This window comes from Coffea eugenioides, chromosome 7 (genome assembly GCF_003713205.1).
Source record: "Coffea eugenioides isolate CCC68of chromosome 7, Ceug_1.0, whole genome shotgun sequence".
Taxonomy (NCBI): Eukaryota; Viridiplantae; Streptophyta; class Magnoliopsida; order Gentianales; family Rubiaceae; genus Coffea; species Coffea eugenioides.
In genome coordinates, this window is record NC_040041.1 from 8,999,792 (window position 1) to 9,022,079 (window position 22,288).

At 39.8% G+C, this 22,288-nt stretch overlaps 1 non-coding gene and 1 pseudogene across 1 annotated transcript; one reads left to right on the forward strand and one right to left on the reverse strand.

The window, feature by feature from the left end:
- The window catches only part of LOC113777387, a 44,360-nt pseudogene extending 22,948 nt beyond the window's left edge, over positions 1-21,412 (reverse strand).
- On the forward strand, positions 15,636-15,742 carry LOC113778948. The gene has a single exon (XR_003469411.1). It is a non-coding gene; the product is annotated as a small nucleolar RNA R71 (small nucleolar RNA).
- Positions 21,413-22,288: the final 876 nt, after the last annotated feature.

Below are 22,288 nucleotides of genomic sequence, written 5' to 3' on the forward strand. Positions count from 1 at the left end.
CAGGAGTTTAAAAAATTTGTTAGTTTTTCACTCATGTTCATTTTCTTTTACTTGAAAATTGAAAATAAAAAAGACATTTAATTCTAACTATTATCAAGCGTTTCTATCGAATTAAATTTGGACAGAAAAATAAACAAAAGAAAAGTATGACAAAAAAAAAAGTAAGTGATTGACACTTTCAAATTTTAAAACAATTACAAGGTAAGAAATTCAATTGTTGGTATTAAAGGTGGCGAGTAAAAATTTCAGATTTAAACTCCAATTTGTTAGCATGACTATAGAATTTAAATTAGGACCGATTAATTAGATGACCTTATTACACAACTCAATAAATGAATTATTACCAGAAGAGAAAGACTACAAATATTGAATAGATTAATATGGTAAAATCAAATATATATGTATGGATTTAAAACAAAATTGTTAGATTTAAATCCATGTATATATCTATTGAGTAGCATGTATACAATTACAATTAGTTTGTTTAGGTGAAATCAAATAGAGATATTACATGCTATTCATATAGTTTGGGTGAAATCAAATAGTTATATACATAAATTTTTAAAAAAACTATTTGTACACATGGTCAATGAGGGATGAAAAAATTCATTTTGTGAAATGTAAGGGATTAAAAAATTATTTTTTGAAATATAAGAGATGAAATAATTCATTTTGTGAAATGTAAGGGACTATAGATTGGATAATATAAATTTTAATTTGATAATTTTGCCCCTAAAAATGATTATATGTAAGGCACGTGATGAATTCTGGTAAAAAACTAGTCAAAAACTTAGGTAGGGACCAAATTTGACCAATGTGAATTTGTAAAGGACGTAAAAATATACTTTTAAAAGTGAGGGACGAAAAAAGTCATTTTACAAAATATAAGGGACACTTTGAATGATTTTCTCTAAAAAATCATTTTCACTAATATTCTTTTAAAAGAATATTTGACATTTTTTTGGTAAAATTAATGAAATAATTGGTAACTTTCATTGCAAAAATGGTAACTTGTTGCAATAAAAGGTAATTTTCATCGGATATCAAAGCTTACTATTTTTATGGCTAAATTTACCAATTTTATGGTAATATTTAATACTTTACTTGCTTACCTTACTTTTCAAGTTCACGGGACTTGAAAACCTAAATGACTGGTAACAACATGGTCGCTAAAAGTACTAGTCTAGACCATAGTTATTAAACCCGGCCCGGCCCGGCGGTCGAACCGGCTATTAGGCCGAGCCGAGTCTTAAATTGGATCGTTTGAGCAACGGAACCGTTGACTAGTCAACGGCCCGGCGGTCGGACTGGGCTAAACCGGGAACCGGCCGGTTTTGTCCACGGACCGGTTTTGGTGGAAAAATTTTATTGCCTTTGTCAAGACTCGAACCTTGGACCTCCACCAATCACTAACGTATGCTTACCACTAGGCTGCTCCGAAATTTGTTCATAAAAGGTCTTTATTATAATATATATATGTTTTTTCAATTCTATCTTTTTTTTCTCTAAAATAAATTTATTTGAAATCTTTTAATAAAAATTAGTACCCTTCAAACTCTATAATTTATAAAATGAATTTCAAAAATAACACGTTACATAATTCATTTCAAAGACAAATATTAATTTAATAATTTTTTACACTTAAAATTCATAAATAAGCTACATTATTACACTAAATATAGATAAAATTTTACACTTGAAGTTTGGTGTATTACTAAATAACTTTATATTTAATTGATTCTTATATGAATTAATTATTTTATAGCAAATTAAATTAAATGAGCTTTTACTATGGCATTATTTATTACAATTTATATCATATATCTTATATAAAAAATTATGAAATATAATATTTAAATATATTTAGTGACCCATCGGTTCAACCACTCACCCACCGGTTGAACCAGTAACCCGTTGACCCACCCCTTCGCCGGGTTCCTTCCCGGGTTGGGTTTAATAACTATGGTCTAGACTGTGGGGTTTGCTTACAATCAGTTTTTTCAGTATTTTATTATTAAATATTTACAAGTGAAGTCACCATAAGTCACCACAGCATTGTATAATTGCTTTAACCAACTCAAACTAATAAAAGAAGAATGCGAAGATCCTCTTGTGCATAGATGATTGGCAGAGCTCCGTTGCAATTTTAGTACTTTGCTGGTTGCAAATCTCCATCTCAAATCTCAACTACAATTTCTATGTTGTATGTTGTAATTCACCACTCCCGTCCTGGAAAAATTCAATGAGTTTTCAGAAGCCATCATCTTCATTGCAAAATGCAAAACATGCTGCCCAACTACACTCTGCCCTTAGTTGGAAAGGAATCAGGAAAAGAACAAGTCATTCTTTTTCTTATTTTGTGTCTGTTTTGAAATTATAGACAGCGAAACAATTGTATTGGAAAAATAACTATTGCACACTTCATTTTAGCCAATAAGAAACAGCAAAATTCCTGTATCAACATCAAAGAAAAAAATTTTCCATCAAAAACTGCTGAGGGCTGCCCATGCACCCTAAGCATGGTTAGCGAACAATGTATTGAAAGGAAAATCGAGCGAGGAAAAGTAAGGAACAAGTCCATAGCCTTCTGGCCTCATTGTAACATACTGTAAGCGTCAACCTGTCTATAGTTAGTAAATATGTTGTTTGTCCATATATCAATATATCTTTCCCAAAAAACGGAAGTTGATCGTTGTAATTTTTTTATGTGGGACTTTAGCTGTAACTCACTGGATGCATTTTTTTTCTTGACATCTGGGTTAATTCTCTTGATCCGTTAATCTTCTGTAAGCACTTAGGAGTTTTTTTTAGAGCATGCTAATTGATGCTTAAAAGACAAAGTTGAAACTCTTTCTCTTACAAAAAAACATCTTCCTTCTAGTGGGAAATTCAGTGATATCTTCTTCCATAAACTTAAAAATTTAAGAAACTTTAGTTTCAGGTTTTCAGTTTATTTAGCACCGTAAGTGTTAAATTTTCAATCCTATCATTACAATTCTATGATTTTATATCACAAAATTGCAAACTCCGGTCTCAATGCTGGTAGGATTGCTAATGTAGAATGTTATTTGGAGCATTAGACTCTTGCGATTTATGTGTACGTTTTAAGAAATATAACGTTTTGATACTTGTAGTCCAGGAATAGACCTAATTCCATATTTGTGGAGCTTATCTTGTGCTCATGTCGTGTTGCGGATGGAAATTTCCATACGATTTTCTGCATCTAGTTGATAATTGAATGTTGACAAATAAGATGAACAACATCCGTTGGCTAAATATCTTCTTACAGTGCATGGCTAATCGATTGTGGATCTTCCTGTTAGAGCACATCAGGTCTTTTGAGATCCATGTATGCCCTGGTTACCCTGGACGAAGACTGCATTTCTCCGATATGGTTACCTGTCAGCAGACAATGCTGCAGCAGTGAGAAAAGAAGTTGCAAAGCTTTGCGGGGAACTGAGACCACATGCACTTTCGTTGGTCAGCTCCTTTGGCATTCCTGATGCGTTCTTGAGCCCTACAGCTTTCAATTGGATCGAGACAAACTCTTGGTCCTCTGTTCAACACTAGCTTCTTGTATGTGATAATATTTGCATGTACTGCAAGAAAAATCGAAACATCTCCGGCTCATAGTGTCTGCCAACAAGTTCACAGTCGTTATATAAACTTTTCTTGGATTAAATGAATGAAGTCCTTGTAATCTGATTATTTGAATTATTCATCGTGTATTGTGTATAGTGTATTTGCAACATTCAGTTGACTGTGTTGTTTAACATTCGTTAATTGCCATTTTTAGTTGAAGGGTCTTTAGATATTGACATTGTCAAATTATACAACCAAACGCTGTTCTGATGCGTCCACGGGAATTTATATTCTTGTTCTTTTCTTGATCCGCTCATCAAGCTGAATTATTTTCATCAATTCAGTAGATGGGAATAATTCGATTTCCAGGCCCTCTACATTATTACAATACAATATTCATGGATGATGTATTGGTGGAGACCACAATTTGGACGTATGGTTAGGCATTTGCATATAGTGCATTAACTTCTCTGATAACTGGAGCCCAGGTTTGGACACACTTAATAATAGTTATTGACCATTATGAGGTTGAAATTTCAATGTTGGGCAAAACTTTCCATCCCTTTTCTTTAATTTTTCATGCCATTAGTCTGGAAGTCTCACTCATTCCTTCTTTAAGTTACCACATTGCATCCGAGACTTTTATACTATTCTAATTATTGTTATCATAAGTACTATTTTTGCTTTAACATGTGAAGTCCTTACCAAAAGCCAGGGGAAAAAACAAAAATATGTACTGCTAGAATATAATAATTCTTTCAGTGGAGTCCAGGAAATTTCGTTTTGGAAAAAAATAAAAGATAGGTAATGGATTCAGTGCTTTGTAACTCTAGCTGTTGAATGTTGAGCATCTCTTGCTGCAAAAAATAGTCCAACTATTCAACAAAAGCAGTTTACCTTCATCTGTTAAGAGTTTCACAGAAGATGCCTGAAGCTGTACTTAGTTTTGTTATTGTAATCTTGAATAAGATACTTCCACTAGCTGCCCACGAGGTCAGCCGGGTATGGGCTGTCAAGAAAGACCTTGAGAAGCTTGCTGAGGAAGTACAGATGATGGAAGCTTTGATTCTTGATGCTGAAGGCAAGCAATCAACAAGCAAAGCCGTGCAGCTTTGGCTGAAAAGGCTCCAGTCCATAGCACGTGATGCGGAGATCGTGTTAGATGACTTCGGATATGAAGTTCTGCGGCAGAAGGTTGAGAATCGGAAGCGCGACAAGGTACGCAACTTCTTTTCTTCCTCAAATCCTATTTCCTTTCGTCTAGAGATGGCTAACAAGATCAAGAATGTTAGCGCATCTCTAGAGGAAGCATACAGACGTGCAAATCAAATAGGGCTTCATCCAGTTCAACTACCCATGACGTCTGCTGATCACAAAGAGGATCGGTGGACTGATCCTTTTGTGGAAGAGTCAGAAATGGTGGGAAGGGAAGTTGAGATATCTCAAGTTGTAAGCATGTTAATTAGCTCAGACTATAAGAAGGATTTACCTGTCATCTCAATAGTTGGGATGGGTGGCCAGGGTAAAACAACCCTTGCACAGCTGGTGCTAAAAAATGACAGTGTAGTGAAACATTTTGATGAAACAATATGGGTTTGTGTGTCTGATGATTTCAAAGTGGAAAGGCTGTTGAATGAGATGCTACAATCCCTTAAGGGAAAAAGTGCTGACACAACAAACAGGGAAACATTGGTGAAGGAGCTTCAAGATAATCTGAAAGGAAAACGTTACTTGCTTGTGCTTGATGATATTTGGAATGAGAATCGACAGAAATGGAATGGCATGAGGAGACGTTTGTTGGCAATAGGGGGTGCTCCAGGAAGCAAAATATTGGTTACCACACGTAGTGATGAGGTAGCCTCAGCAATGCAAACATCTGGTTTGCATCATCTAGACATCCTCTCAGATGATCATAGCTGGATGTTGTTTGAAAAACTAGCTTTTGCAGATGGTGGTGCAAGAAAGACTCAAGATCTGGTGGACATTGGCAGAAGGATACTGAAAAAGTGTGGCGGTGTGCCATTAGCTATCAAAGTGATTGGGGGTTTGTTATATTCCAAAAAGGATGCCTCGGAATGGTTGAAGCTTGAGAAGAGTGAAATATGGAATGAGTCGGCCAATAATGAAGGTGGAGTCATTTCTGTCCTGATGCTGAGTTGCGAAAACTTACCTTCATTGTCAGTGGAACAATGCTTTGCAAGTTGTTCCATTTTCCCGAAGGACACTGATATGGAAAAACAAAGCTTGATACAGATTTGGATGGCCCAGGGATTGATTAATGATGCCAAGGGAGGTCATTTGCAAATGGAGGATGTAGGCAGTGACTATTTCAACATATTGCTTCGGAGTTCTTTGTTGCAAGCTACTTCTGAGAATTCCATTAATGGAATCAAGCGCTGCCGGATGCACGACCTTGTGCATGATCTTTCATTGCAAGTGTCAAATAATTGTTTCTTAAATACAGAGGATGGCATGGTAGTCAGTCATGATGATGAAGTCATGCATTTGACCATTATTCTGAGTCGAGGGATGGTGTTAAAGAAGATCGAAGGGATTCCTCCAAATTTACAAACGCTTCATCTTGTGGGTCGTGGTATTGTGCTCGAAGACATATTGGAAACATCTAGATATCTTTGTGTGTTAATAGTAAACTGCCGGGATGTTGCTCATCTCCCGAATGCAGTTGGTAATATGAAACATTTAAGATATCTTGATATCTGTAAAACTCGTATCATCACTCTGCCAGATTCCATCACAAAGCTCTACAATTTGATGACCTTGAAAGTAGTTTACTTGAAAGAGATACCTAAAAAGTTTAGCAATTTAATTAACTTGAGGCATTTCGAGTATTCCGAGTTTCTTTTGGAGATCCGATGTTTGTTCCCGGGAATTGGGCAGCTGGCTAATCTTCAGACATTGCCCCACTTCGTGGTAAGCCAAGACAAGGGATGTCAACTTGAGGAGTTGGAACACTTGCGCAACCTCCGAGACAAGTTAGAAATATTTGGACTTGAGAATGTGAGCAGCTTTGAATCAGCAGCAAAAGCAAAGTTGTCCGAAAAATCAAGCATTCAAGATTTAAGACTTTCATGGAATGACAGGAAAGAAGATTGTGATGACAACAATATCAATAGTGTCATGGAAGGTCTCCAACCTCACCCAAACTTGAAAAGTTTAGCCATTAACGGTTTCAAAGGTTCAAGGTTTCCGTCGTGGATGGTGGCAAAGGATCATTTGATACTTCGGAATCTGGTACGCCTCAGGTTGGAGAAATTGGGCAAGTGTGAACAAGTACCACCACTAGGGAACTTGCCTTGTCTCGAGTCCTTAGTGATGTTCTCCTTACACAATGTGAAGCGCATTGGGGCTGTGACAGGTGTCGAGCCTGTGCAATAATAAATACCTACTCGAGAAAAATGAATTTTCTGTGTATAGTAGTGAGTAGGGTCGAATCCACAGGGATTGGGAAAAATTCGATTCTTTTCAAGTTCGGGACACGGGGGATTTTTATCAGAAATAAACTAAAAATAATTAAACAATTTAACCAAAAATAATTAATTAATAAATACAATTGTAAATAGCAATTAAATAAATGATACATAAATTCTAGCCAAGGATACAACTACGCAGACACAGTCCATTCATCCGATCATTGATGCAAAGAAGGTTCACTTAATTTTATTAACAGGTTAGTTATAGTCGCCGATAAACTCTAACGACCAGCTTTTCCTTAATTTATTGATAACCACGGTACGACCGTTGATTATCCCTAACCAGGAAATACTCCTAGGTACGACCGTAGGAATTAATTTCCTAATTGCATTAAAAACTAGAAAAGCCTAACCCAAATTAATAACACGCTACGAGGGTTATTTAAATCAGATTGCATGTCCCCCTAGTATGTGAAAATACTAGTTGTCACTAATATTAACCAACTAAACAATTACGGATTTAATTGATTAATTTGACAAGAGATTAATAAGTCAAATTGCACATCGGGCCCTTGATATCCAATTAACAAAATAATCCCATGAAATTAAAATAGAAAACATGAAAATATTAATAAATTAAGGAACACGTAAAATTAATTAGATCTCACAGATATTTAGGACTGCATCTTCGCGTTGATCCTTGACTAGAGGAGAAAATTAGCCACGCCTCATAAGAAAATTCCCACGCAATTTAATTGAACTCAAAGACATTTATCTCTTACTAATAATTAAAAATAAGAATTGTATTCTCTGTAGTCTAATACAATAAAAATAATCTCATGGAAGAGACGGAAGAAAACAAGACACGCAAGAAATCTTCACCCCAAAACTAAAAACTTCTCTGCCCAGACGGAAGAGAAGAAGAAAAACTGACTCTCGCAAAATGTGCGGCTCTCCCCATAAAACAAGCCAATTCGAAACTTCACTCTACGCTCACAAAAGAAAACATTCCTTTCCCTACCTAATCAACTCCACCGAAAACAAAAGCAAAGGCTACTTTCCACAAAGGCACCGTGAATCAAGAAAGGAAATGGTCTTTACACAATGGTCAAGTCTTCGCGGTCCCCACCTAATTGAGATGTTGGCCAGCCAAATGCAATTCAATTCCTTTTCATTATAGAAAGAAATGGACGTTGGTTTACACCATGCATATGGGCCAATTGTACAGAGTTTCACAATAATCTTCTCAAGAAAGTTTCTGCTCCACTTTCTGAAAGTATATCCAAATACCAAATATAAATATATATTGACAATTAAAGCAATATTTGGCAAGGATAAAGAGGAGAATTAACAATAAAATTACTAACAATTAACACCCTATCAATTCCCCCCACACTTAAATCATGCTTGTCCTCAAGCATGGGAACACTAAACTCAACAATGGCTAACTCTCATTTCATTTACTGCCAAGCTACGCTTATCCCAAAATCAAGTTTTAGTGGCTGAGTGTCAAGACATATTTCTCCCGGTTAGCTCCTGAAATCATAGACTCGTCCAATTCATGGCTAAGTCGTCTAAGAAATCAAAATATTAAACTAGCAAAAGTTAGCAATTGGGTCAACTGAAAATCAAAATCTCAACATTGAAGAACAAGGATCGGCAGGCCAACATAATCATAAGCTTACTTATTATTTTCTTTTCTCTCTTTTTTTTATTTATTTTTTTTTATAATAATTTTTTTTTCAATAAATGCTCAGTCCCAAGCTATTCAAGTCTTTTGACGTGAACTCTGACATTTTTAGATGAAAGAGCCCAGTTACTCAACTCTTCACAGCTTCAGGACTAACTACTCATATATATAGTCACTTTTTGACGCGAAAGTCGACACTTGTGGTGAAGACTCCCGGTTACTGGGTGACGACACTAGCGGAGTAGGGTCATTTATTAATCACAATTAAAGCACCAGAAAACCAGATAATTAAAGATCATGGCCCACGTCATCTCCTAATATGGAGAACTAAGATCAACAATTGCCTAATCCACACAACAATTGCTAGTAAAATATTTATATTGCCTAAACAATTTAACCACAATTTGCACCAAGTCATTAAACTCATGATATTTACCAAGATAACATGCTTTTACTTGCCACTTAAACTAAATTCATAGAATAAATCATAACCAGCAATAGACGAGTGAGATGCCACATTTATTCATCAAAACACTAGTAAGAAAGGCAGCAAATTAAAGAAACACCAATCAAAACTAAACCCAAATCCCCCCCACACTTAAATCACACATTGCCCTCAATGTGATAATGAAACAGTAAAAATAAGAAGAAGGACAACAAAACTCCCCTGAAGCTGGTGCCAGCTATTAGCACTTGTAGTTGGAGGAGGCGAAGCGGAGGTCAAAGGATCGGGATCGTGGTTTCACCATTCTTTCCAAATTGCACTCCAAACCACAATAGACAACAGTTGCTAACGAATAATGGAAACAAGAAATTCAAAGCACTAACAAATGAAAAATCAATTCAATGAACAAAATGCACACTGCATTCACTCGCAAGTTATACAGATATCTCAATACTTATAACAAATGCAATCAATAAACACTCGTGGTTCCAAACTTAGCCAAATGTAAAAGCACCTCCCAATTGAACAAACAACTGTAGCAAATTACCCACAGTTAGACACAAAGTACAGCAGATTAAACACAATTCGACCTAAAATATATATATATATATAATGATTAACGATTGGACATTCAATTCACAAGTCAATCTACTAAATAAATAAAAATCAAGCAAAGTAAAAAGAAACAAGCAAAGTAACACAGAAGTACCCAACTAAGGAGGAATAGAAATGTCAGGTAGTCCAAACACGCAAAATTTTCAAAAACGTACTGTAATAAAAATAATAAAAACATACTGCAATAATAAAATAAGAAAATAAAAAAAAATAATAGAAAGAGATTGAGGCAGGCGCGTGCATACGAAGCCAGTAGTGCGATGAAGGTGGTGGCTGTGAGAGAGAAGAGTTTGCGGCAGCTGGATCTGGTGGTGCTCGGCTTTCGGGGCTTCAGGCGGATCTTGGAGGCGGTGGCTATGGCAAGGGTGAAGGAGGTCAGATGAGCTGGTGGTCACCCTTGGCGAGGAGAGCCGAGGCAGCGGCGAGAAGAGCTGGGGTGGGCGGCGGTTGGGTGAGGTTCGCAGCCGAAGAAGAAAGAAAAAGAAAGGGACAGCGGCTTGGCAAGAAAGAGAAAGAAAGAAAAGAAAAAGAAAGAAAAGAAAAAGAAAGAAAGAAAGAAAAAAAAAAAAAAAAAAGAAAGAAAAAAAAAAATTTTTTTGATCTTACATTTTTTTTTTTAAATTCAGAAATTGATTTGTTGATAACTAAACTGCATATTAAGAAAGAAAGTAATTGTATTTTTTTTTTTTTTTGATTTCTTTTTTTGATTTTTTTTTTTGTTTTAGTTCGTCAAACATGGCATGGGCACGCCAAGATTAGAAAAAACATTCTCTGACCTTGAGAATCAGTTTTGAACATTAACGCGTGCCCTCTCCGCGCGGGCACGCCAAGATTCCACTTCGTAATGTTGAGATTTTACGAACATGGCGTGGGCATGCCATGTTTTAGAAACATCCTCTGACCTTGAAGTTGGAACTTGTGAGATTAATGCGTGCCTTCTTCGTACGGGCACGCCATGATCACCTGTCCTAATCATAGTAGAGAAAAATATCAAATTTAAGCAATACCCAGATGAGAAACGACATATTTAACGAATCGCACAACAAAAACCAACAAAATCAAAAATTGGGTTGCCTCCCAAAAGCGCCTTTCTTTAACGTCTTTGGCTAGACGGAGTCCAGAATTTGCTTAAACTAAGCAAATCGGGTCTTCCAGTTGCATCATCTCCACCCGTTCAATTGGAAATCCTTCATAATACGGCTTGAGACGATGACCATTCACCACAAATTTCTTCTCTGTTTTCAAACTTTGGATCTCTACTGCACCATAATGAAAGACATTAGTCACAACAAAAGGGCCAATCCAACGAGAACGTAATTTACCTGGAAATAGTTTCAATTTGGAGTGGTATAGTAAAACTTTTTGCCCACAGACGAATGTCTTCCTAGAGATCTGTTGGTCATGAAAGATCTGATTCTTCTCCTTATAGATCACTGCATTCTCGTATGCTTCATTTCGAATTTCTTCCAACTCTAGTAATTGTAACTTTCTTTGAATTCCGCCTTCCTCGATATCCATGTTGCATTGTTTGACCGCCCAAAATGCTCTATGCTCAAACTCGACCGGGAGATGACATGGCTTTCCAAATACCAATCGGTAAGGGGACATGCCAATGGGTGTCTTGTATGCTGTCCTATATGCCCATAGTGCATCATCTAGTCTCACACTCCAATCCTTCCTATCGGGTCGGACCATCTTTTCTAGAATTGATTTGATCTCTCGGTTCGATGTTTCCGCCTGACCATTTGTCTGAGGATGGTATGATGTAGAGACTTTGTGCAAGACACCATATCTCCTAAAAATTGCAGCGATCTTTTTGTTGCAGAAATGAGTACCCCGATCACTTACAATTGCTCGCGGCATCCCAAAGCGAACAAAAATATTAGACTTAACGAATTCTGCAACCACTTTGGAATCATTAGTGCGGGTGGCCTTTGCTTCTACCCATTTCGAAACATAATTTACAGCAAGCAATATATACAAAAAACCAAAGGAAGAAGGAAAAGGACCCATAAAATCAATGCCCCAAACGTCAAAAATTTCAACAAAAATCATTGGGGTTTGAGTCATTTGATCCCTACGAGAGATATTACCCACTCTTTGACACTTATCACATGACTTACAAAATGAGTAGGCATCCTTGAATAGAGTTGGCCAATAGAATCCACTCTCTAGCACCTTACGAGCCGTTCTCTTCGGTCCAAAGTGACCTCCACATGCAAAAGAGTGACAATAGGCTAGAATAGATTGAAATTCAACTTCACTTACACATCTACGGATGATTTGATCAGCACCCCGCTTCCAGAGGTAAGGATCATCCCAAATGTAGAACTTTGCATCGCTCCTCAACTTGTCTCTCTTTGCCTTAGGCCATCCTGTAGGAAATTTGTCAGTGACTAGAAAATTAACAATATCTGCATACCAAGGCAAAGATGAGTTAATAGAAAATAAATGCTCCTCGGGGAATGCTTCTCTCAATGGGATGTCATCTTCGACGACTTGTACTCGACTCAAGTGATCTGCTACCAGATTCTCCGCCCCTTTCTTATCTCGGATCTCCAGGTTGAACTCCTGTAGCAACAATATCCACCGTATCAATCGCGGTTTTGCCTCTTTTTTGGTCAACAGATACCGCAAAGCTGCATGATCAGAAAAAATAATAACTTTAGCACCAAGTAAATAAGACCGAAATTTTTCTAAGGCAAAAACAACTGCTAAAAGCTCCTTTTCGGTGGTTGAATAGTTCAATTGAGCTCCGTTCAAGGCTCGAGATGCGTAGTAAATAGCATGAGCTGCTTTTCCTACTCTTTGACCCAATACCGCACCAACTGCATAGTCACTGGCGTCGCACATGATCTCGAATGGGAGGTTCCAGTCAGGGGGTTGGATAATAGGTGAAGTGGTCAATAACTCCTTTAACTTATTGAATGCCCCCTTACATGTTTCATCAAATTCGAAGGACACATCTTTTTGCAAAAGTTGGAACAAGGGTGCTCCAATTTTTGAGAAGTCCTTGATGAACCTTCTATAGAAACCTGCGTGACCCAAGAAGGAACGAACTTCCCGCACACTCGCGGGGTAAGGTAAAGTAGATATAACATCTATTTTTGCCTTATCAACCTCAATACCTGTAGATGATACAACATGACCCAAAACTATCCCGTGTTCAACCATAAAATGACATTTTTCCCAATTAAGCACGAGATTAGTTTCTATACACCTTACTAAGATCAATTTCAGGTTATCTAGACAGTTTTCAAAACTTTCACCATATACACTAAAATCGTCCATGAAAACCTCAATAATCTTCTCAACATATTCTGAAAAGATACTTACCATGCATCTTTGAAAGGTAGCAGGTGCATTACACAATCCAAATGGCATCCTTCGGTATGCAAATGTTCCAAATGGGCAGGTGAAAGTAGTCTTCTCTTGGTCCTCGGGTGCGATGGCAATTTGAAAATAACCTGAAAATCCATCCAAGAAACAATAGTAAGCTCGACATGCTAATCGCTCCACCATCTGGTCAATGAAAGGGAGGGGGAAATGGTCTTTTTTCGTGACGGCATTTAGCTTTCGGTAATCGATACACTGTCGCCATCCGGTGGGCTTTCGAATTGGTACGAGCTCACCCTCTTGGTTTGATTCCACTGTCACCCCTGCCTTCTTCGGGACCACCTGTACTGGACTTACCCACGGGCTATCTGATATTGCAAATATAATTCCAACGTCCAGCAGTTTTAAAATCTCTTTCTTTACGACCTCCATCATGAGAGGATTTAATCTCCGTTGAGCTTGCCGTACGGGTTTAGCATTCTCCTCGAGTCGAATTCGGTGCATACACACCGCAGGGCTAATTCCCTTGATGTCGGCGATGGTCCATCCTATCGCCTGCTTGTGTTCCCTAAGAACTCGAAGTAGTTTCTCTTCTTGAACCTTTGATAAACCCGCGGAGATGATCACTGGAAGTGTCTCCCCTTCACCTAAGTATACATACTTTAGGTGTTTCGGCAGTGGTTTTAGTTCCAAGACAGGTGCCTGCACCACAGATGGAAGTAACCTTTGGTGAGGTTCGGGTATGAAAATCGGTGCAAGATCATACCTTGTCTTCGTGGTTGGTAACGTTTGCAACGATCCAATCACGCATTTAAGCTCTTCACTCAACTCTACCCTAGAGGTTGTTTCGGACTCAAAGTGCCTGGTCAGGACGACCTCTAGTTCATCCCTGCCTTCAATTTCAAAAACCTCCTGTATAGCAGGGTCAATAACATTTATCGAGAAAACAGAGCCAATATTTGAATCGGATGGATATTTCATGGTCTCAAAGATGTTAAAGTGAACAATCTCACCATCAAATTCCATAGACAAAGTACCCTTATTAACATCAATTTTGGTTCAGACTGTGCTAAAAAAGGGTCTACCTAACAACAAAGGTGACGGATCACGGGAGTGTTCATCCTCCATGTCGAGCACATAAAAATCAGCTGGAAAAACCAATTCATTAATTTTTACCAAAACATCTTCAATCAACCCGTCAGGGTATGCATTGGTCCTGTCAGCTAATTGGATTATTATCCCAGTCTCTTTCAAAGGGCCTAAGTTCAATGAAGCATAAATGGACTTTGGCATGACATTAATCGAGGCTCCTAGGTCTAACATGGCCTTCCCAATCAAAGTATTACCTATCCTACAAGGAATAGTAAACATACCTGGATCTCCGCATTTCGGTGGAAGCTTTCTTTGTAGAATTGCTGAAACATTCTCCCCAACTATAACTCGTTCATCCCCCTTCAACCGCTTGCGGTTGGCACACAGGTCCCTCAAAAATTTTGCGTACCTGGGTACTTGTTTAATCGCATCCAGTAGGGGTATGTTGATCTCCACCTTGCGAAAAATCTCCAGGACCTCTTTTTCCTTGTCTTGCTTCTTTGGTTTCTCTAACCTGCTAGGAAAGGGAGGTGGATTAGTTTTAGCTGTAGGAATTGGGTTCGAGGGTACCTTTGCATTTTTGTTGTCTGTGCCCTCCTCTTCCAATTCTTTCTCAATCCGTTCCTCGTCCTTGTCTTTAGGAATCACCGGTTCGGGTCCTTGAACTTCCTTGCCACTCCTTAAAGTCATTGCACTTACATTCTTTGGATTTGCCTCAGGTTGAGATGGCAATTTTCCTTGAACTTGGGACTCCAAACGGTTGATTGTTATAGCCATTTGATTCATTTGATTTTGCAATGATTGCACCTGTCCCAGTTGATTTCTCATGCTTTGCAGGTCTGAATCCGTCTTTTGTTGATTAGCAAGTAATTGCTTCATCATCTCTTCCATGGACGGACTTGAGTTTGAAAGTGGTGGTGGGCGATGATGGTACTGCTGTTGGTGTCCTTGCTGTCTATTTGGCACAAAGTTAGACTGCCTATTTCCTCCATAACTAAGGTTGGGGTGATCCCTCCAACCAGGATTGTAGGTACTTGAGTATGGGTCGTACGGCTTTCTTGGCGCGGGCGCGTGGCCAGCCATGTTCACCTGTTCAGCAGTTTCTTCTTGAACCAATGGACACATTTCCGTAGGATGACCCACGGCAGTGCATACCCCGCACACTTTGGCTTGCGATGTATTCCCCACAGCTAGTTGTCGCACAAAAGATGTCAATTCGGAGAGTTGCTGTTGAATAGAGGATGTTTCTACCTCATTCACCCTACGCGTCGGGATGTCCTCTCTTGAACCAAACTGCTGTGAATTCTCAGCCATCCCTTCAATCAACTCCCAGGCTCCTCGAGGAGTCTTGTTCACCAATGCCCCTCCACTTGCAGCATCGATTATGCTTCTGTCCCTGAAAAGCAACCCCTCATAGAAATATTGAATGAGCAGTTGCTCACTTATCTGATGCTGAGGGCATTTGGTGCACAGTTTCTTAAACCTCTCCCAGTACTCATAGAGTGACTCGCCTGGGTGTTGTTTGATGCCACATATCTCCTTCCTTAGGCTTGCAGCTCGAGATGCCGGAAAGTACTTGTCCAAGAATTTTTTCTTCAGTTGATCCCACGTGGTGATACTACCAGGCGGTAGGTAGTAGAGCCAGTCTTTTGCGGAATCCTTCAAAGAGAAGGGGAAGGCCCTCATCTTTATTTGCTCTTCAGTAATTCCCGGAGGCTTCATACTGTTGCAAACGACGTCAAACTCTTGCAAGTGCTTGTAGGGCTCCTCACCTGGTAGACCATGAAAAGATGGCAAGAGATGAATTAGACCAGATTTTAGTTCAAAGGGAGCGTCATCATTTAAATGTGGAAAAGTAATGCACAAGGGCTGCTGATTTAAATCTGGAGCAGCCAACTCCCTTAGTGTTCGTGCATTTGCCATAGTGACTTCCTCTTGGTCTGAATCACTTGAATTGTCACCAGACAAATTTGTCGGCTCAACCTCTGGATCAAGTCCCTGAGGTGCAATATCGTATTGCTCCTCCCTGAGCCGCCTGGTTTCTTTCCTCGTTCTACGCGCGATCTTCTCTACTTCAGGGTCGAAAATTAATTCGCCTGTACGAGAAGAGCGAGGCATAAACTAGAAAAATACCAGAAAAAAATGAACTTAAAAAGAAACAAATGATTAACGCCAGTCCCCGGCAACGGCGCCAAAAATTGACAGGTGTCGAGCCTGTGCAATAATAAATACCTACTCGAGAAAAATAAATTTTCTGTGTATAGTAGTGAGTAGGGTCGAATCCACAGGGACTGGGAAAAATTTGATTCCTTTCAAGTTCGGGACACGGGGGATTTTTATCAGAAATAAACTAAAAATAATTAAACAATTTAACTAAAAATAATTAAATAATTTAACCAAAAATAAATAATTAATTAATACAATTGTAAATAGCAATTAAATAAATGATAAATAAATTCTAGCCAAGGATACAACTACGCAGACACATTCCTTTCATCCGATCATTGATGCAAAGAAGGTTCACTTAATTTTATTAACAGGTTAGTTATAGTCGCCGAAAAACTCTAACGACCAGCTTTTCCTTAATTTATTGATAACCAAGGTACGACCGTTGATTACCCCTAACCAGGAAATACTCCTAGGTACGACCGTAGGAATTAATTTCCTAATTGCATTAAAAACTAGAAAAGCCTAACCCAAATTAATAACACGCTACGAGGGTTATTTAAATCAGATTGCATGTCCCCCTAGTATGTGAAAATACTAGTTGTCACTAATATTAACCAACTAAACAATTACGGATTTAATTGATTAATTTGACAGGAGATTAATAAGTCAAATTGCACATCGGACCCTTGATATCCAATTAACAAAATAATCCCATGGAAATTAAAATAGAAAACATGCAAATATTAATAAATTAAGGAACACGTAAAATTAATTAGATCTCACAGATATTTGGGACTGCGTCTTCGCGTTGATCCTTGACTAGAGGAGAAGATTAGCCACGCCTCATGATAAAATTCTCACGCAATTTAAATGGAATCAAATACATAAATAACTAACTAAGAATTTAGGAAGAAACAAGAGTCTCGCTAGACTCTTTTAAGAAAAGTTGCACACCACACAACAAGGAAGGAAGAACTCCTCCTCTGAAAACCAAAAACTATCTCTATCCTCCTACGGAGCTTCCTGGAGAGAAAACTAAAACTAGTCTAATGTCTTTTGAAGCTTGTTTCTCTAATTCTCCTCTGCACTAGTTTTCATAAGAGAACTAGTTACGTAGGAAGCAAATAGAAAAGCTACTTTCATCATCAAAGTCCACCTATGGCTAATGAGTACATCTCCCAAAAGAAGAACACATTTTCTAAATCAATGTTACGTGGTCCCCGCAGAATTGTCTCCTTTTGATTTCTTATTGTTAGTGGACTTGCCAGGACTTAATAATAGGAAGGCAACTCTTCATCAGCAATTCCGTTGGTTTGCACAATTTGGGCTGATTGTGGAAAGTTTCTCACGTGTGGAGAAATCTTCTCAAGAAGGTCCCCTTTTAGCACTTTTCTGCTCCACTTTCTGAAATTATATCCAAATACCAAATATAAATATATATTGACAATTAAAGCAATATTTGGCAAGGATAAAGAGGAGAATTAACAATAAAATTACTAACAATTAACACCCTATCATGAGTACCTCAATCACCAAAGCCTCATGGCTGCTCGAGACAGTTGGGACAGGGCCGCTGGGTCCGTAAGAGACCACATCGGATAGGCGGGAGCTTGACTCGGCCTGATCCAGGTTAGCTTGCCTGTAGGTCCTCTTCCGGGAGTTCTGACTATCTCCTCCCGTCGGACCTCCGACGATGGTGTTGATGACTCCGGCTATGTTAGGCCCATATCCTAACCCATGACCTGAAGATCCGTCTCGGGGAGGCCTTTTTGTCTCCCTAGGATCCTCAGGGGGTCTGCAGCTGCTTCTCGACGTCCGCCTTTCGTCTCGGCGTTGGTCACCCCGGCCGTCGCGTCGGGGTTCATTACGTTGGTGACCTCCACCTCGACGAATGAACTGCTTTAGGTGTCCCTGCCTGATGAGGTTCTCAATCTCCCTTTTGAGATCGTTGCAGTCTTTGATCTCACGCCCGATGTTTCGGTGATACAGGCAGTAGAGGTTCGAATTCCTCTTGTCTCTGCTACCGTACATCTTCGGAGGTGCCCTCCCGAGGTTGTTTTGTTCCATCACGGACAATACCCAGGATCGGGTGGTGTTCAAAGGGGTAAACTCAGACTCGAGGATGGATGATTTTCCCTTGGATATCCTGTCAAACACGCTGCGGCGATCTCGGTTAGGACTTTGGAAGCCACTTCCTGTGCCTACTTCACTTCGGCCAGCGTCTTTTCCCTTTCGTGGATCAGTCCTTGAGCGGGCGGATTGGACCTCTTTCTTCATGCGGTTGAGGTCTTCGGCCTGTATGCCCTTCTCGACCTTCAACCACAGTTCGTGGAGCGTGCGAAAATACTTCTTATGGATCCCCGTATTGAATACCCCGGCAATGAGCCAGTGGGTAAAAGCAGTGATGGTAACCTGCTCATTGGGGTCAGGTATCTGTACGCTTTTCTCATGGAATCTCTGGACGTACGACCGAAGTGACTCTCCCTGGTTCTGTTGCATATTCAGCAGATAAGTCGAGGTCCTGGTCGTAGGTCGGGAGGATACCAACCGGTGGAGAAATCTCTCCACTAATTCCCCTAGGGTTGAGATGCTCCTAGGTTCTAAACCCCATAACCATTTTCGAGCTGTCCCCTGGAGGAATACTGGAAAAGCCCGGCATATGATTGAGTCAGGGATGCAATATAGGCGGAAGGCCTAGATGAAAGCATGGAGGTGGTACTCGGGATCACCTCGGCCGTCGTAAGATTGTATCGAGGGGAGTTTAAAGTTGGGGGGAAGCCTCTCCTCGTTGATGTCATCCGTAAAGGGTGGGCCCTCATGTAGTTCACCCCGGATGGTCCCAAGGGCCGAGGTTCCTCCTCAGGTCGTCGTCCCAAGAGTCCTCGGGAAAGTGCCTTGGTCAGGAAGGCTACCTTAGAGGTGGCCTTGGAGAATGCCCGTTTTGAAGCACTCCGGCTTAGGCGCCTCCCATCAGATTCTTCTTCAGATGAACCTTTAGGAGATCCATCCGACTTCCTTTTAGAGGACTCGGCCTTTTGCTTGCCTTGTCTCTTCAGATACCTTCCTAACTCCTTGAAGATGTTAGGGTTCTCGGTCACAAACTCGGCCATACGGGTTATGGCTTCTTCGTTTGCGGGTTAAGTTCTTGGGGACTCCTGCCCTTCGGAAATATCTTCCTGCGGAGCTGCATTACTTTGCTCAGCCCCAATAGTGAGAGCTTTCCTGCTCCTAGAACGCGTAGGCTTCATCCTCTGATGTCTTCGCGTTGCCACAGACGGCGCCAATTGAAGAGGTGATTTTTGACCGACTGGAGTGACCCGAGAGTTGGAAGTGTCCCGGCTTGGAAAGATCACAGCGGCAAAGTCACCTGCTTAAGTTATAAGAGGGGCTGAATCCCCCGGTATAACTCCGAAACTTAAGTTAGTTCGGGATTAGAGAAGTGATATAACAGTTGAGAAAATCAGTGTCTGTTGCTTTACCAGAAAAATGGTCCTTCCTCTTCTCAGTAGAAACATTGGGTATTTATAAGAGACGGACAGGAGAGAGGGATTACCGGTATAGGTCCCTAGAGATCCGATATGGTCAGCGTATCAAGTTGATTTGATATTTCTGCGAAAAGGCGCGTCGGAACAGTTGCAATAGTCAGGCGGCGCATGTGTCAGAGCAGCTTTCCATCAAGTGTCAGAGGTCACATCCCACCTTTCTCCGGTTGTCAGGCACTTAGACGTCACTTCGGCTCTATGACGGGAGGTCCTAGCCGAGGTGACAAATGGGTCGACATCACCTCGCCAAGTAGATTGCCGAGGCAGCACTTCCAGAAGTGCCACAAGCCGAGACCCAGACTATCCGAGTCGGAACGATCATCCTCACTAAGCCATATTAATTATACAAAGGACACGAGAATCGAAACTGTTAATCTACCAGTTTAGGTACAAAAGGCAATTGAAAAATCACGAGACGCTGACATAACAGATGTAGACATTAGCATAATTAAAACATAAGAGGTGAACTATCTTTTACTTTATATATATATATATATGTCGCATAGGATTGTGTGTCGTATAGAGTATTATTTTCTTAATTTAATGCTGCCTTCCTGCATCTGGTCCTGGTCGCTGCTAACCAAAAAATTATCAGCTCCAAGTTTCTCGATAGCTTCCTTCTTTTTGTTAATATTGGTGCTGATAACAGTGACTTTAGTCCCAAATGCCTCGACCATTTTCACAGCAACATGTCCAAGCCCACCTTAACCAACAATACCAATGTGCATTCCAAGTTTGTCAAGTCCGTAATATCTCAAGGGGCTGTAAGTTGTGATTCCAGCACATAGAAGAGGGGCACCGGCATCCATAGGAAGATTCTCCGGCCAGCGAACTACAAAATGCTCGTCACGAACCTTCATATTGGAGTAGCCACCATAGGTGATGGTTCCATCCGTGTTTTCGGCACCGTATGTTAGTACTAGTCCAGAGCAACAGTTCTCCAAATTGTTGTTGCAGCTATCGCATTTCCAACATGATTGAACCTAGCATCCCACGCCCACCTTATCCCCGACCTTGAAATTCTTCACATTTTTACCAACCTCTGTTACAACGCCCACAATTTCGTGCCTGCACCAACTTGTTTGATAAAGAACCACAAATGAAGAGATTAACGCAGTTTTTCTGTGCTTCTTAGTTCATTGTTAACTTTGACGTATGGTAATTGGTGTTTCACCCGGCCCCCGGGTATCATGGGGTAGCTACTCATGCCCCATTGATTCTTGATCATGTGAATATCCGAATGACATATTCCGCAGTACATAACTTTGAACTGTACATCATTATCTCCAGTAGCCCTGCACCGAACAATCCCAGTCTATTAAAGTTCTATTACCACCAAATACACGTCAACAAATGAACATGTCCTAGTAGGTAATGTGAAAGCCCAGCAAATACTGCATTAATAGTATTACCTTCGTGAAAACTTGAAAGGGGAAAGAGAACCGGAATGGTCCCTTGCGGCCCATCCGAAGGCTTTGATTGGGTGCTCTGTCTCTGGCGATTTGGCCATTTTCTTGGGTATCTACTTCCTTACTCCTTAGATTCTTTACTACGCCAAGATAGAGGTTTTCTGGACAAATGTATTGGCAAAGACTGAGGTAGGTACTAGTACTACCAAGTATATCATCATGCGGTGGAAGGTGACAATAATCCTTTTGTGGAGGAAGACAGATTCAAACGTGACACCTTTTCCTCTCGCAATGACACACATTGTTGTATGACCGAATTGCTGGGATTAAGTGGAATAAAACTTTAATGTAGGACAAAGTTTAACTATAAGCCCAAGGGGGAACATATATACAAGAGGACCAGTCTCTACAGCATGTCCAAGGGGAAAAAAATTAGGACCAGAAAACGCATTTTTGTCAAGTAAAGAAACAGTTAAATTGATTAGAATGATTGTAATGTCATGCAACAATATTATTTTTGTTTTAAAAATTTGCATGAACGACAAAGTCTCAGTAAAACACAGAACGTGATAAAAATGCATCAATCGAAATTTGTATAGCTGAATAACTATCTTACAATTGAGAATGCAGAGCACTCTGCATTGCTGATCACTAATTGTTGTCGTGCCAAGAAATAAATGAATGCATCGTAGCTCCCCTTTGAGAGCCTAGAGATTTTGAACTACAATTTCCTAAATAGTTATCCTTAAAATTAAAAAAAAAAATTCCTAAACTGTCAAACTAATGATCAATCCTTGCTAAAGTAACATCAGGACTTCAACCTCTAATTTGTTTGTACTGGCGGTCCTTCAAGACGAAGGTAATCATACATGACCCCATTGAATATATGTATCCACCACTTGACTGCCTTAGGTAGATTGTATTGCTTCCTGATATAAGCCTGTGGCCTGGTAAACTAATACTGAAGAGCTGATACA